We start from the raw sequence: 15525 nt of genomic DNA on the forward strand, positions 1-15525 counted from the left end.
GAAGCATATTTGTTTCTAGATTGGTCATGAATTTATTATTAAATTTGTTTGATAACTTCAGTTACCAGCTACGCACATTTTTTGATTCCACTGGACAGCTATAAGGACATTACAAGTATTCTTCTGGTAGATCTACTTTAACAAACTAATCTGGGACAAATTAATTTAAGCAAAATTATTGATGCTTTTTAATAGAAAGCACATAGTATAGCATAAGCTGGAGCAAAACATTTCTGACCAAGACAGCTTCAGAAGCCAGAAAAAAGTTGCCAAAGCACCCTATTCAGGTGCTTGAAATTGAATAGTTAAAACATGTAATTTGCGGCCCAAGTCGTTGTGTTAATTACTTCTGTAGATGTGCAGGAAGTTGCTCACTTCCAGTTGGTGGCTGGAAGCAAAGAGTCTTCCACTGTTCACACAGCAGACTATGTTACAGTCTATGAAATATATATGATATATATATATTTCCAACACATAGACTATTTAACTCTCTTCTTCAGATTTATACTAGGCATGATGTGTTAATAGAGATTATAATGAGTAGAGAGATTCAGAAATGTGCAGGAATAAATGGCAGTTACAGTAGGATTTTCATATATTCAGAAGAAATTACTGTAAAATTAACTCTCCATTAAACTCTTGGCTAAATCCTCGAACAGCTGGGCTATCATAATTACTTAATTCAAATAAATAAACATTTGTTACAGATATCTGTAATATTATGAACACAAATAAAGTATTTCCTAGCCACACAGTTTGAAAAGTTTTTATGTACAGCCTTATGTTGAGCTGGAAACAGGGCCCTGCATTTTTAATAATGTCTAAGAAACAGAGGCAGTAAATTTTTAAAGTTGTTAGAAACTAACCAATGGATAAGAAAAAAGAACTGTTTTTCAGGTCATTCTATAAAGTGAAAGGTCCTAAGAGTTGTTTAGTGGAAGCTGGTTCTAGAAATCAATACTATCTGTAAATTGTAAGGAATAGGTTGTGAATTTTATGGACAGTGCATATACACAAAATAAATAAATAAATAAATAAATAAATAAATAAATAAATCTTCTTTATCCTGCTCAGTGACACAGATAATTATAAAATATCATTCAGCAAGCTGCACGTCTCTAATTGAATGAACCACCTATCAGTTACCTGTACTCTGGATGGTACTTTGTGGATATTACTAAAACAGTAAGAAACAGTAAAATGGGAAATAATGATAGTTTGCTTGGTCTAAGAGGATGTGCTGAGGAAGTCTTTAGAAATTCATTGTAATTTTTCAAGGGAAGCTTAAGTGCCAAAGTAAAAAAGTATATGGAATACATGGTGGAACATATTTAAGTATTAAAATAGCATTAATATTTATTAATCACATTCTGGAGAATGTTAGAGAGAAAATAGCTAAAAGACACTTCTGTGGACTTCATATTTTTATGGATTTCATTATGATAGTGTCCAAAGACCTCACAATCATTATACATTTATTCCAACATATATTTAAGATCAGACTTAACACATCTTTAAAGGTGGTAATTGAGCACTAAATAAATGAAGATCAGGAGTTTTAAACATGGTTAGATTGTAGTGTCTAAATACAAGCAATGAACTTGAACTCACTGAACCCTTCAGCAAGACAATGGATAGAGTTATGGTTTCTCCTGTATTATCTTGGTGACCCAGGTAATTGGACAAACAATTTTTCTTTTAGGCATTATCTATGTCAAAGAGGAAGCAAATGGGAAGCAAAAGTAGCTGTATGTAATTTTTCTGCTTCTCCCAAAGTTGGATGTGGATTTAGAACCAATACAGTGCTACCTTAAATTAAGGGCAAACAAATGTACCTCTCCCTCTAGTGCAGCAGTGTAGCTTCCTGTATGCTATTAATTTCCTGAATTACAAAAGAAACCTTTACCTTACAATGCAATTTGCATATTCATAAATTTTGAGTTGCCTGGAGAACAAGTTGATGATTTTGGACCTAAAGGCCTCTGAATCTGTGTTAACCATTTGAAAATCCTAATTAAGTGGGATGTTAATTGCAACACTAACTGCCGTTTTGAGTACTCAGGTAAATGTTTCATTTACTATTGAAAACTCAAGCATTTTTATTTTCTTTACCCTGTGATGAAAACAGCTGAAATCTCCTCAAAGACTTTGACCCAAGCACTTTCAATAGCATATAACACTTTCCTTGAGGAAATTTAGGAAATCATTTAAAAGTATACTATTTTTTTTCTTGTCACTTTTGGTTTAGAACTGAATTTAAGAAGAAAAAAAAAAGTCAAGTAAATAAATGAATTCAAATCCAGGGAATGTATCAAGCACTTTAGCAATAAATAAAACCCAAACCAAACCAAACCAAACAACAAAAAAAAACCTGCTGATTTTCCTCATAAATAATGCCCATTGTGGTTAGAGAATTAAAACAAACCAAAAAAAAAAAAAGGCAAAATATCAAAATGTGTAGCAAGAGAGGGTCTAATTCAATCTAGCAGCTGTATAAAACAGTTTTATATCAATTATTTAAACTTGATTGAATAAAGCTGATGTAATTTTCTAATGTAAGACTTCTCCATTGTAAGGGCTGATGCAAAAAGCTAAACATTTTTCTCAGAGCTTTATTTTCACAAAAATATAATGAATTATTAGAAAATAACATTTTTTATGAGTCATGCTATATCTAAAGGAAAGGCAATACAGAATCCTTCTTATATTCTTTTATTCCTTCTCATATTCAACATATTGAATGCTGAAATAAACTAAAAGACAGTGAAATGAAACTGTCCTCTATTCCTGGAATAGCATGTTTTCTCATTTTAGATATTTTTAAAAATATTTCAATTCTTTCTTTGTTTTCATCTTCTGATCTTTTACCAGATCAAAGTGATCTTTTTCCCTCCCTGACTTCAGTAGTTTATTTAAGAAGGTATTATATATTCTTGGATATCAATGCTCATTACACCATTCTTTTTAGTTCACATTATACTATAATATCACCTGATTGTTCCTATTATTCCCCTATTGTTTTGCCAGGCACTGTACGTATTTTAGCTAAACATATTCTTACCTGAAGATTTTCTGATCTCATAATGACAGTGCAACTGCTATGCAGCTTGTCATGCTTCATATCCCCTTGGTTTATATGTTGGAGCATAAGAGTTATAAAAGCTATGCTCTCTTAGCTCTTCCCCTGGGAAGGATGTAAACGGCTAGGATACACTTGCAAGTATTGTTGAACTAGCAAACAAGCACAGTTTTCTTGGGCCAAACAATTCCCTGTTTCAGGTTGTCTGGAATAGGAAGACTCACAGAAAGGTGATTTGATTATTTGATTAAAAGTGTTTTTTTTTTTTTCTTTTATTTTTTTTTTTTTCCCTTCAGCCTTGTGAATTGGAAGGATAATTATTCTGATATTATCCATTAATCCCTCAAGGACAAGGTTCTATCACCTTCTTGTTTCATTGGAATATGTTTAATACCAACAGTAAAATCTGGAATCCCTAACAGTTGCTCTGTAAAGTCAGACTAAACCCATTTAATCTCCTTCATCATTGCTTGTATCCTCAAGTTTTCTCTGAGGAAGAAAGTTAGAAGAGGAGAATTAGAAGAGAAAATTAGTTTTAGGTTAGTTCCAAGATAATCAGTTTCTGCTATGAAATGGGGCGGGGATTTTTAGTCCTCTAACAGTGTCATTAATATGTGTGGAAATATAAAACCTCCTCATATGACTATTCCTTCCATGATTGCCTTGTAAGGCAAGACCTTCTCAGCAGAAAGAAATTTTCTACATTTCTCTGCTGCTTAGAAAAATTTTCAAGCTTAGGTCCCAGACCACTCTGCAGCAAAACACTCAAACAGGTGAACATCTAATGATTTGATTACACCAGTGTTAATAAAAATATACTTATGCCCAGACTTTCTTGAATTCCTTTAATTGATTGGGTGCTGAATTTTCCCATTAAATTATACACTCTTCTTGTTATACAAAAAAAGGAAAAAAAAATCTTAATGACATTGATTTTCTTTTTCTCATAGGTAGAATGTAAAAGGGCAGAAAGTCTCAAAAATGAAAGTTTAAAAGGTATCTTAAAACTTATGGCAAAAGTTTTTCAAATGGATAAAAGTTTTGCTTTATTACTATTGTGAATTGTCGATTTAACAATGCGTTTCAGGCCATAATGGAGCTATGTTACAAAGCTCCATTTTTAAACATGAATAAATCAGTTGTAAATGGAAGCTCATAAAGCTTGTGGTATGTTTGTTATATTCATTTGATTGCTTGTTTTGATGGAAACAATGCTGAGTCTTTGACATAAATTTTACTGAAGAATTTTTTATTTTTTACATAGTGGTTTATTGATTTACTAATTTTGATCCAAAGGCATGTAATTTGATGAAGCCCTTTTGTGTGTGTCTTTGTAATGCTGCTAATGAAAAGTACATACCGTTGGTTACAGGATTTATTTTTTAAAAACAAACAAAACTTCTAAATCTTTTAATTCAAAAGATGTCATTGAGGCAATTAAAGCATTTTTATGTTGCTATGTAGTGTGAGCACAATGCTGTTGATACATTCCATGTTAATGGAAGAAAGAAGAATACAATCAATTTGCTTATGATCAGGACTGGAGTTTTCATAGTTGCTGTATTCATGCTGAGTCATGAGCTCTGATAATTGACATTAAAATAACTTCTAATCAATTACAGCCAGCTCAGGTGCAAAAGTTAGATTAATCTTTCCATGGGTGCCTATAGACATCAACATTTTCACAATATTTCTTGGAAAAAAGAGTTTTACCTGTTTTGGCAACCAAATTTCAATTACGAACCCACATCACCCAAAAGGCAAAAGGCAACTATACTAATTGGCAAAGAGGGAGTAAGGATACACTGGAGAAGAAGTTTAATTCTGCACAGTTTATAGGATTCACCAAGCCAAAGAGTAGGAAAATAATTATGGAGCTCCATAGTTAGAGTAAGGTTTATTCCTTGACCTAGATTTTTTTTTTTTTAAAGTCACTGGATGACGAAATACTGATGAATAGTTGACCTCCTTCATGATGTGGAACTAGGCAGTTAGATTCCTTAGAAACAGATTCACTAGATTCAAACTCCTCAGTGAGAAAAAAAAGAATTCATTTTGGGTTTTCTACTTCTTAACGGGCTGTTCTAAATAATGAGACAGAGCACGAAGAGCAGTTTCAAATAAATGAATGAAATCTTTCTCAGATTTCCCAAGGGAAAGAGCTTAAGTACTGTGTTTTGGGAAAGGATTCATGATGGTCGATCTCAGATAATGCATGTCACGGATTGGTTTCAGATTTGAGGTACATGCTTTTATGACAGAAAGCTCAGTGGTTCCTTACTCTGTAGACTGGTGTGTCCTTTTCTATGATGAACAAATATCTTCATGCTTTTCAGGGAATCCCACTACCCCATAATTCATGGGCTGAGACCACAGGGGTCTGCACTGAAAATTTAGTCTCTGAGATGTATCAGTCTCTTTTGGGTTCTAGGCATTAGCCTCTTAAAAGAAAGTCTTTCATCAGAGTGCCCAGGGCTGCTACAAATCAGAGGCTGCTATAAACACCATAGCATCAGATTTACAAACAATTTGTGATATGCTTAGACATGCAAAGTTGCTGTTACATTTCAATAGGATTTTTTCACAGTGATTTATTTATATTTTATAGATGTTATTAATGAATTTCTTTAAAGACTTTATTGCATCTTTGCGCACAGTCCGAAACAATTGTACTAACTCAGAAGTTACCTTAGAAAGTACAAGTTTGCCCCAATTTGTCTGTGTCTGGTAGAATAAAAGTCAAAAATATCATATACACCTCTATGCAGGCTTCCAGTCATGCCTCAACTACTTTTTGTCAGTGGAAGAGCTGCAGAAGTCACTCTTGTTCCACCTGACGAGCTACACTGTCAAATACTGTCAAATTAAACAGAATGTTTCCTTGGATGAGTGAAAAGATTTTTGTGTCTTTTAGGCTTAATGGCTACATCCACAATATTAAATGCTTTCACTCTCAAGACAAAGTGATGCAGTGGGGTTGGATTCACTCTGCTCAAAACTCTGTAATTTCAGCAGTACTGCAACCATATATGCGTTATACAACACAACCTTGAATCTTCTTAGAGTTCTTTTTGTGCTCCCTGTGGCCCTAAAGTATATATACTTTGTAATTTTGGTTTTCCTTACAGTGTCTGAAATGATATGACATCTGAGCTGCAGGCCACCAGAACATTCTTTTTTCTTGCATGGTGCTGAATATATGTGCTGTATGGATCAGATATGATTTCCAGACAGTTTCTTTAAAAGAGTTGGCAGCCAAAGCCTGGTTTATTAGCAGTTGGGAGCCATGTAGGTTGTAGGAAATCAGATGCCATCTTGTCCATATTTGGCTGTTGCAAGTTATCCTGGAAATAAACTATCCCAGAGCTTCCATGGGGTTTTGCTTAGGGGAGGGCTAGTTTACTCCACAAAAGATTTCAGGTGAAAATTAATGTTTTTGTACTGTCAGTGGCTGGTGAACTAGGACACAGGAGTTAACCGTGGAGTTAACTTACTTGATAATGTCAATGTGCAGAATGTCTGTCATTCAGGTAGCTCCCACACAGCAAAAGTGAAGGCTCCTCCAATATAATTTCAAATGATGAATGAGTTTGAGAATTTTGCCATCTGCTTGCTGACACAGGGAAAAATGTGTAATTCACTGAATTCATTATTCCTTCAGGTCTGATAACAGCAACAGATTGTTTGGATGGTGTAAACATCAAGGAAGGAGAAATGTTATTCACAAGAAAATTGTTTTGTATAGTGGAACTAAATGAATAGGGTAGGAAAGCTAGATCTGACGGGGTGTGAAGCATGCTGACAAGCAAGTATTCTTGCAAAAGTCCATTGCAAAGTTCATTGAGATCAGGAAGAAATTAGAACATGAAAGCAAAACTTGCAACATACAAGGCTGTTGGCAACTTTGTGCCAACAAAAGTTTTTATCACTGAGTGGAAAGACAGCCTGGTTAAGAAGATACTAAAGTCACAGAAAAGACAGAAGGATCGTGTAAGACTGATATCAAAATGATCTCTGTATTTAAGCCATGGAAGTCCCAAATGTAAGGAAATATACACCTTGTCTTGACAAAGTGGAAGAACAAGTAACCACAGAGTAACTTTGTAGGCCTTCACTAGATGACTGAATCTCCTTTGGGTAATAAAGCTTTATTAGTATGACAAAGGATAGAGCATTAAAGTGCTTTATCTACATATGGTAAACCAATGGTATTATTCTGATCCTAAGTTAGTAGAGTGTATTGTTCAGATCTGAAGCCAAAGATGCCATGCATTTTAAAGTGCTAATGACATAAATTTTGCCAAAATAGATACAGATTTATTTTTTTTAATTATATATTTTTTTTAAGTATTAGAAGCAATTGTTTGGAACCTCTGTCAGTTAACATTTAAAAAATGCCAACAGATGGCTCTTCCTGCATCCGTGCAGCTGACAATTCCAAAGTAAGTAGTGCTGCGAGATTTCTTGGTGAAGCTAAGGGACGCAAAAGGCAGCTGTCACTGAATATCTTAATTACAGCATTTACAAAGTTCTAATTAATGTAATGGTGTTTCTATAGCTATATTAATGCACCATCCATTAGTATGTCATTGGTTACACTTTGTGAATTAAATTTGGAATTTGGCACATATCTGAAGTTTGTGGAAGCAAATGTTTGATCTAAATATTCAGCATTAGGTGGGAAGAATACATTTAGAACACAATTCGTAACTCAAAAATGTTAAGTGAGGTTTTTAAAGTCACAGATAATGTCTCTTTATATCAGAAGGTATTGGCAGACATTTGGTTGACGTTTTTTGGTGCCCAAATACTTTTGAGCAGCATTTCATAAAAGTGCCAAGATCTTTTACTTCTCAACTATGCTGTTTGAAATGTCAAAAACTGTTAAGAGATCAGGAATAATGCAAATCCGTATTCTTCTAAAATATCAACATTCAGTGGCATTTCAGGTAATAAACTTGATCAGTGAAGAAGTTAAGAAATACTTAAAGATGAAAGAGAATACTTAAAGAGAAATCAATATACATTGAAAGATTTTATCAATCAAATCTATATTCAATAAGTAATATAATATATCGATATCGATTGATATTGATAGTATATCAATTATAAACCTGAAGGTAAAGTTTCAGAACTACATTTTTGGAACTTTAATTTCAAGATAATATATTATTAATTAATTAATTTATTTATCTTTGATACAGAAATCTTTAATTCTGTTACCCAACTAAAGCTCAAAATAATACTGTCCTTTTCCCTGGCTTTTTTGAAGTCATGTAACAATATCAGAATAAACCTAGGAGACTGCTGTTAATATAAACAGCTTTCCATTCAAATAACAATCCCTTTTAGTTAGATCTGATCTAATAAAACATAAGTTTTCCTTTTCCCCCTTTATTTCCCAAATGCCACCTGTGTTTGTTCTGATGAGATAGTTAAATATCACTGTGTTCTGTTTCCAGAGACTGTCACTAAAATAAGGAAAGCCATAGATGTATACTTCTGCTTGGTAAATCTGTATCTGACAAGATGTAACTACATTATTCCAACTTCTTTTGATGACTGTAAGAACTTTATTCAATACTGGCCATTTGGTATTGAAGAAGAGTAAGGATCCACATGGCCTCTCTGGCCAAAACCAAAAAGGTGAAAGTGGTTGCTGTAAATAGAAGAAGAATATATGAAGTGGTAGTTTAAGCATTAGCCTCACCTTGCTTCAATCTGTTCTGCATTCAGCTTTGTATAACATATTTTAGCTAGTCAAAGAGCTAGACTTTTTTTTTTTTTTAATGATGTAATCAAGTGAAAACTGAAATGTTTGATTTTTTGTTTTGTTTTGTTTTGTTTTGTCTTGTTTTGTTTTCATCTTGAGATATACTAACTTGAAGCACTGCATTACTCTACACACATATTAAAGAATCACAGAGTGGTTGAGATTGGAAGAGGCCTCTGGAATTTACTTGGTCCAACCTCCCTGCTCAAACAGGAACACCCAGAGCATGATATCCAGCACCACATCCAGTTGGCTTTTGAAGGTCTCCAAGGAGGAGACTCCACGGACTCTCTGGACAACCAGTGTCAGTGGTCCATCACCCACACAATAAAGTGTTTCCTGATACTCAGAGGGAACCTCCTGTGCTCCAGTTTGTGCCCATTGCCTCTTGTCCTGGCACTGGGTACCATAGGACACCACACTCTGTCCTCTTTGTACGTACCTTTCCAGTATATACTTGATGTCAGCAATAAGGTTTGGGGTTTTATGACTGTGTGACCCTGTCTGAGGATCAGTGTCTGCTTGGAAGACACAGGACCCACCTCTCTAAGCAGGGCAATAACATTTTTGCCAATAGAATGCCTGATTTCATAAGGAGTGCTGTAAACTGGGAAGGCAGAAGGAGGGGGAGGGTGACCTGGAAAAGAATGATGCACAGGGATCCTGAAAAAAGCACATGGGATGATGTGACAGGGAGGGATGACAAAATCAACAAATGGGGATTAATCAGAGTCACTTCTAGCACTTGCAGGTTAGCAAGAAAATGCCTACAAGGCACTGTTATGGAGAAATCCTCCCAACACTTTCTAGGAACACAAGACGCCGGGGTGCCCATCTTAAGTGCCTGACAATAAGGAATAAACAAGATGAGTTAGAGATGTGTGTACAGCTGGAAGACTATTTTCTCATTGGGATCTTGAAGACATGGTGGGATGGCTCCCATGACTGGAGTGTTTCAGTGGAAATACACAGGCTCTTTAGGAAGGACAGACTTGGGAAGATGAGGAGGGGGCATTGCCCTCTATGTCAGTGACCAGCTCAAGTGTGTTGTGGCCTAACTTGGCAGGAAGTTCAGCACCATCCAGCTACCCGCTTGCTCTCCCCAGGTGGGATGGGGGAGAGAATTAGAAAGGTAAAAGTATGAGAAATAGTGGGTTGAGATAAAAACAGGTTACTAGGTAAAGAAAAGCTGTGTGTGCAAGCAAAGCAGAAGAAGGAATTTCCCATTGGCAGGCAGGTGCTCAACCACTCCCAGGAAAGCAGGGCTTGTTGCGCCTAACAGTTCCTTGGGAAGACAAACACCATTGCTGAGAATGTCCCTGTCCTTCCACCTTTTCTCCAGCTTTCATTGCTGAGCATTACACTACATGGTATGGGATATCCTTTTGTCCACTCTGGGTCAGCTCCTGGCTATGTCCCTCCCAGCTCCTTGTGCACCCCCAGGTACCTCACTGGCAGGGCAGCACCAGAAGCTGAAAGTCCTTGGCTCTGTGTGAGCAATGCTCTGTGACAGGTAAACACTGGTATGCTCTCACTACTATTTTCATCAAAAATCCAAAACACAGCATGAGGTTCCCCGAAGAATTTTTTTTTTCCAAGCCAAAACCATGATCACTGCATGGGGCTCTGCTTGTGGTTCACCAAAAGTTTATGAGTTGGGATTAAAGAAAGGAAAAAGCTCCCCATAAAGAAACTGTTGAAGTATGGGCTAGATAAGCAGACAGTGATGTGGATCAAAAGTTGGCTGAATGGCTTGTTTCACAAGTTAGTGGTCAGTGGCACAAATTCTAGGTGGAAACCAGTAATGAGCAGAGTATTCCAGGGTCCAGTTATACTTAACACCTTCATTTACAATCTAAATGATGGGGTAGAGTGCACCCTCAATATATCTGCAGATGACACAAAACTAAGAGGAGTGGCCAATTCACCAGAAGGTCATGCTGCTGTTCAGAGGGACCTAGACAGTCTGGAAAAAGGGGTCAATAAGACAATCATGAGGCTCAACAAGGAGAATTACAGAGTCCTGTATCTGGGAGAAACAGTCCCAGGCACCAGGGAGACTGTGGGCCACCCGGCTGGGGAGCGGCTCTCAGAAAAAGGTCTGGGGGTCCTGGTGGGCACCAGGCTGAACATGAGCCAGCAATACACTTGCTGCTAAGAAGGCCAATGGTATTCTAGGATGCATTAGGCAAAGCTTGGACAGAAGGCTAAAAGAGGTAATCCTTCCCCTCTGCTCAGCACTGGTGAGGCTGCATCTGGTGTGTTGGGACCAGTTCTGGGTTGTCCAGTGCAAAAGAGACCTGGGCATACGGGAGAGAGTCCAGTAAAGTGCCACAAAGATGATAAAGGGAGTGGAGCATCTCTCCTATGAAGAGAGTCAGAGACACCTGGGACTGTACAGCCTTTCAGAAAAGGAGCCTGACTGGAATCTTATCCATGTATATACTGGAAAGGTGGGTACAAAGAGGAAGAGCATGTTGCCCAGTGGTGCCCAGTGCCAGGACAAGTGGCAATGGGCACAAACTGAAGCACAGGAGATTCCCTCTGAGCATCACAAAGCACTTCTTTACTGTACAGATGATGGACCACTGACACTATTGTCCAGAGAGTCTGTGGAGTCTCCTTCTTGGGGATCTTCAAAAGCCATCTGGATGTGTTGCTGGGTGTCCCTGCTTGACCAGAGGACCTTTGGACAAAGTAACCTCCAGAGGTCTCTTCCAATCTCAACCATTCTGTGATTCTGTGAAAATATTTACAGATGAAGTAGTAGTTGTAGAGTAATTGCAAAAATAGCTGCAGACCATGGTGGCTGATTCGAGGTTTGGAAGTATGAGAAAATTAGTACAATATAGGAGGAGATTACTTGCCCTTTTGGGAAGGGAGTTTCATGGAGAGCAGATTGTTTGAATTGATTATTTTCTTGTGTTGCTAGTAGATTACCTAGGGAAAAGCATTAAAAACTTTTATTCTCTAGTGCAGAAGGTAATAAAAAAATACGAACCAGCGAAACCCTGTAGGTTTCCCACTGCAAGACAATTGAAATGTAATGGAAATTCAATTGATTTTCAGTGGGGAAAGCTGCAGGGCACCAATTATCTGTGTTCTAGAATTGTTGCTTGAAGTGAAGCTACATGTTGAGCAGCCAATCAAATGTATTTCAATCCCTGCATGCAATCTGCTCCTGACAATGGTATAAGGATCAATTTTTCAGCTTCTAATTAAATGGACATATCAAAAGGATATTTGATTGGCTTTTAAAAGGACATTTCAAAAAAGTTTCTGACAAATTAATGCCACCTACTCAGTAACAGTTGCACATAGCTTATATAAATCTCACTTTTAGTGATGATCAGTTGTATCACCTCTGCATACTTACATTCCAGCTCAAGATCAGTATGTCTGTGATTTGTGTGAAGGGGAAGTGTTAATTAAAGTAGTTAGAAATATTTGAAACTGACTTTATCTTTTATTCCTTTACCTAAATCCAAATAAATCTTATAGCAGTTAGGAATATTTACTACCTGCACACAACATAAGTATATTTTGGATGTTACAGAAGAGTTTTGTCACTCTATAGGCCAGCTGCTGATGGACAGCAAGCTGATGATGACTGCCTCAAATTAAGTAACAATGGTAAATCAAGACCTACATATAGGTGCTATCTGAACTATCATTTTACAGTGTAGAAACTGTTTCACACTACATTATCAACAGCAAGATAGAGCAATATGGTATACATTTTTTGTTTTGTTTTGTTTTGTTTTGTTTTGTTTTGTTTTGTTTTTCAGAGTTTTTCAACAATATTTTTACTGTCTTGGAAGACAAACAAGAGAGTGCAGTTATTAACTTTATAATCAAGTTACAATTTTTTTTACCAGGAGTTTAGCTTAGGAGAAGAGAAACTGCTGACAGACATGACAACCATTTTCAGATAAGATGAAAAATGGAAATTAGTAAATTGTACAAAATTGGTTAAAACTTCTACAGTTCCTTCAAGCTTTGTACCGGCATTTTCATGTTTAATAACCATATTCTCTTTGCTATTATCCAAGACAAGAATAAGCTTAGTATTCATCAAGGGATATTTAGACTGGGCCTTAGGAAAACACTTCAGGTAGACTAGCTACAGAATGTTAATAGAAGTAGCAAAATCTGCATCACTGGAGCTTTTAAAGAATTTAGGCAAACAGCTGTTAAGAATAACATAATAGTTTTTTCTTGCCTTGGGCTTGGATGGACAACTGGATAATCCATTTTCATCAGAACAGCTTTAAACTAAGTTCATAGACAAATGTGCTAACATTTCATTAGCTGTATCTTTATTATTCTTTCTATAAAAGAGAATACTTGTGTGGTAAGAATAATAGAGAAAGTGAGTGTCATGAAGTAGGAACATAAGTAACTTTCAGACCTTACTCTGCTGCTTCACACTGGGGCAAGCTTTGCCCCTCTGGAGAACAATGTTTTCAGGGTACTGATTGCTAAAAGGAATTGTGGAATACTAAACATTATTATAGACATAGTTATAATGTGTACAGCATCAGCTCTGCTGTATATATATATATATTTTTTCACTATACCACTGACACAGTAATATACTCTTCAAGGTGAAAAAAGAAGTCAAAGGATCCTGGAGAGATAAACTGCATGTCATTGGGGAGGCATAAGTTAATCATTTTACAACTGAAGAAATTAGCAAAAAGAGTAATCTGCAATCTAATTGCTTTGATATTAAATTCACTGAGATAGCATGAAAGAATCAGTTTTGTGTGTAGCTCTGTCAATTTACAGTTTTTCATGAGTTGAAAAATCTATAGGTAATCTTTTTCAAGATGCCTGCTAATTTTTGCCATTCCTACAGTGGACTTTCTAGAGCATATGGGACCATATTTTGCCCAGCAAAAAATAAAATAAATATTATTTTAAAAACAAAGTAAAAATAAAACTGAAAATAGTTGTGCAAGTTTCACTTTGTAGCTGGGAGGATAATGGTAACATTTACATAAATCTGAGTTTTGTCCTTTGCCTTCTACTAGGCCACTATCAATGATGGTGACATATCAATTTCTCTGCTTTGAGCTGACTTTACACTTTCACAAATGGCTGCACAGCATGTAATTGTACAGAAATAATTCTCCTGAACTGATACTATAGTTTTGCTTTTAACACTGTGAATTTGAATTTGTTAAATGGTCACCCTTGTCCAGCTGAAGGTGGAAAGAAAAAAAAATCAAGAAAATCAAGGGAGACTTTTTTTTTTTTCTAGTGGAGTCACTACCATCAGCCTGCTGTTTGACTTTGAGAGCTACTGTTTTCACTTGAGCAAACACCTCTATTTCATTCAGGTCAATATTCAGACTCTTACCTAATAAATTATCAGAGCTCCCAGATCCCAAACAGTCTATGTCTACCAGAAGTCCTATGCCATATTTGCCAACCTGTTGAAGCACCTTAGATACTCTGAAGTACTTAGGTTGTCTAAGGTGATCTAGATTATCTAAAATGCCTAAGGAAAGTAGCTGGTCAGTTCTCCAGGTTCCAGAACTGTACTGATAAGATCTTTGTTGACTATATTGGGAATTAAAGAATATCTTACAATGTAGGCAGCTATGTTTGGATTTCTTGAAAGTAAGCTGAACTCTACTCTTGATCTCTCACTGTTGAGCCTGATTGTATTGATGAATGCAAGTTCTTCCTTTCTTCAAAGGGATGCTGAGAGGTTGATTTAGTTACTGTCATGTATTGAAATCCTGAAGCCATATTTAACAGTAGGCAACCAATTCCAAATAATACATGAAAATTAGAGGAAAAGTTACTCTATAAAACTGCAAGTGTTCCACTAGGTTAAATTTAGAGGAATTTGCCAGTAGAATTTAATTCTTCCCTCCCAGCTTTTGCAAATATACCTTTTGAACCTACTCTGTCTTAGTTTTTTTTTTTTTTTTTTAATTGGGGGCTATTTTCTGTGCCATGAACCAATGCAGCATAGTTTTTGTTAGTAAAGGCAGAAAAGACTTGACTGTTTTAAACTACAGCATTTACTCTTAACACTGGACTCCAGACCTTCCCCTGCATAGATCCTTTTGTAAGCAATAATTATTCCTGTTGATTTCTGATTTGAATTGATGTCTCAAATTTTTCAGTAATACTATTTTCATATTGAGTTTATAACCTAATAATAAACTTCATGGGTGTGTATATGGTTTCTCTCATGTTTGGGGAAGGTAGCATTTTGAAGTTAAGTATTTTCTTTTGTTGAATCTTCTGTAAAGGATTTTCTTTGCTATTATGCCTACTAATTGGCATACTCATACTACTACTCAGCAGTCTGACCAATGACACTTGTAGGATAGTATCATTGACAACTGTACCAGCCACTGAAGTCCTTCTTCCTACATGTACTTCTTTCTGCATCCATCTTGTGTCTTTCAGAATGTATTTCTAAAGCATTCAGGAGTAAGAAATATATTAAAACAGCATCTTTCACAAAAGGGTCTTAATATCTAATGTTACTTCCCATGTGATACTTTAATATATGTAATATGATTCCGAATGATTTTTGAACACAATATGAACTTTATTTTGAGTTTATCTGTGTTTTACCTCATTTTGTCAGATGTTTCTTCCAGCTTGGTTCCTAGGGAAACATTAGCTGCATCTCAGATAATTAAAA

The sequence above is a fragment of the Anas platyrhynchos genome, chromosome 1 (genome assembly GCF_047663525.1).
Source record: "Anas platyrhynchos isolate ZD024472 breed Pekin duck chromosome 1, IASCAAS_PekinDuck_T2T, whole genome shotgun sequence".
NCBI classification, from domain to species: domain Eukaryota; kingdom Metazoa; phylum Chordata; class Aves; order Anseriformes; family Anatidae; genus Anas; species Anas platyrhynchos.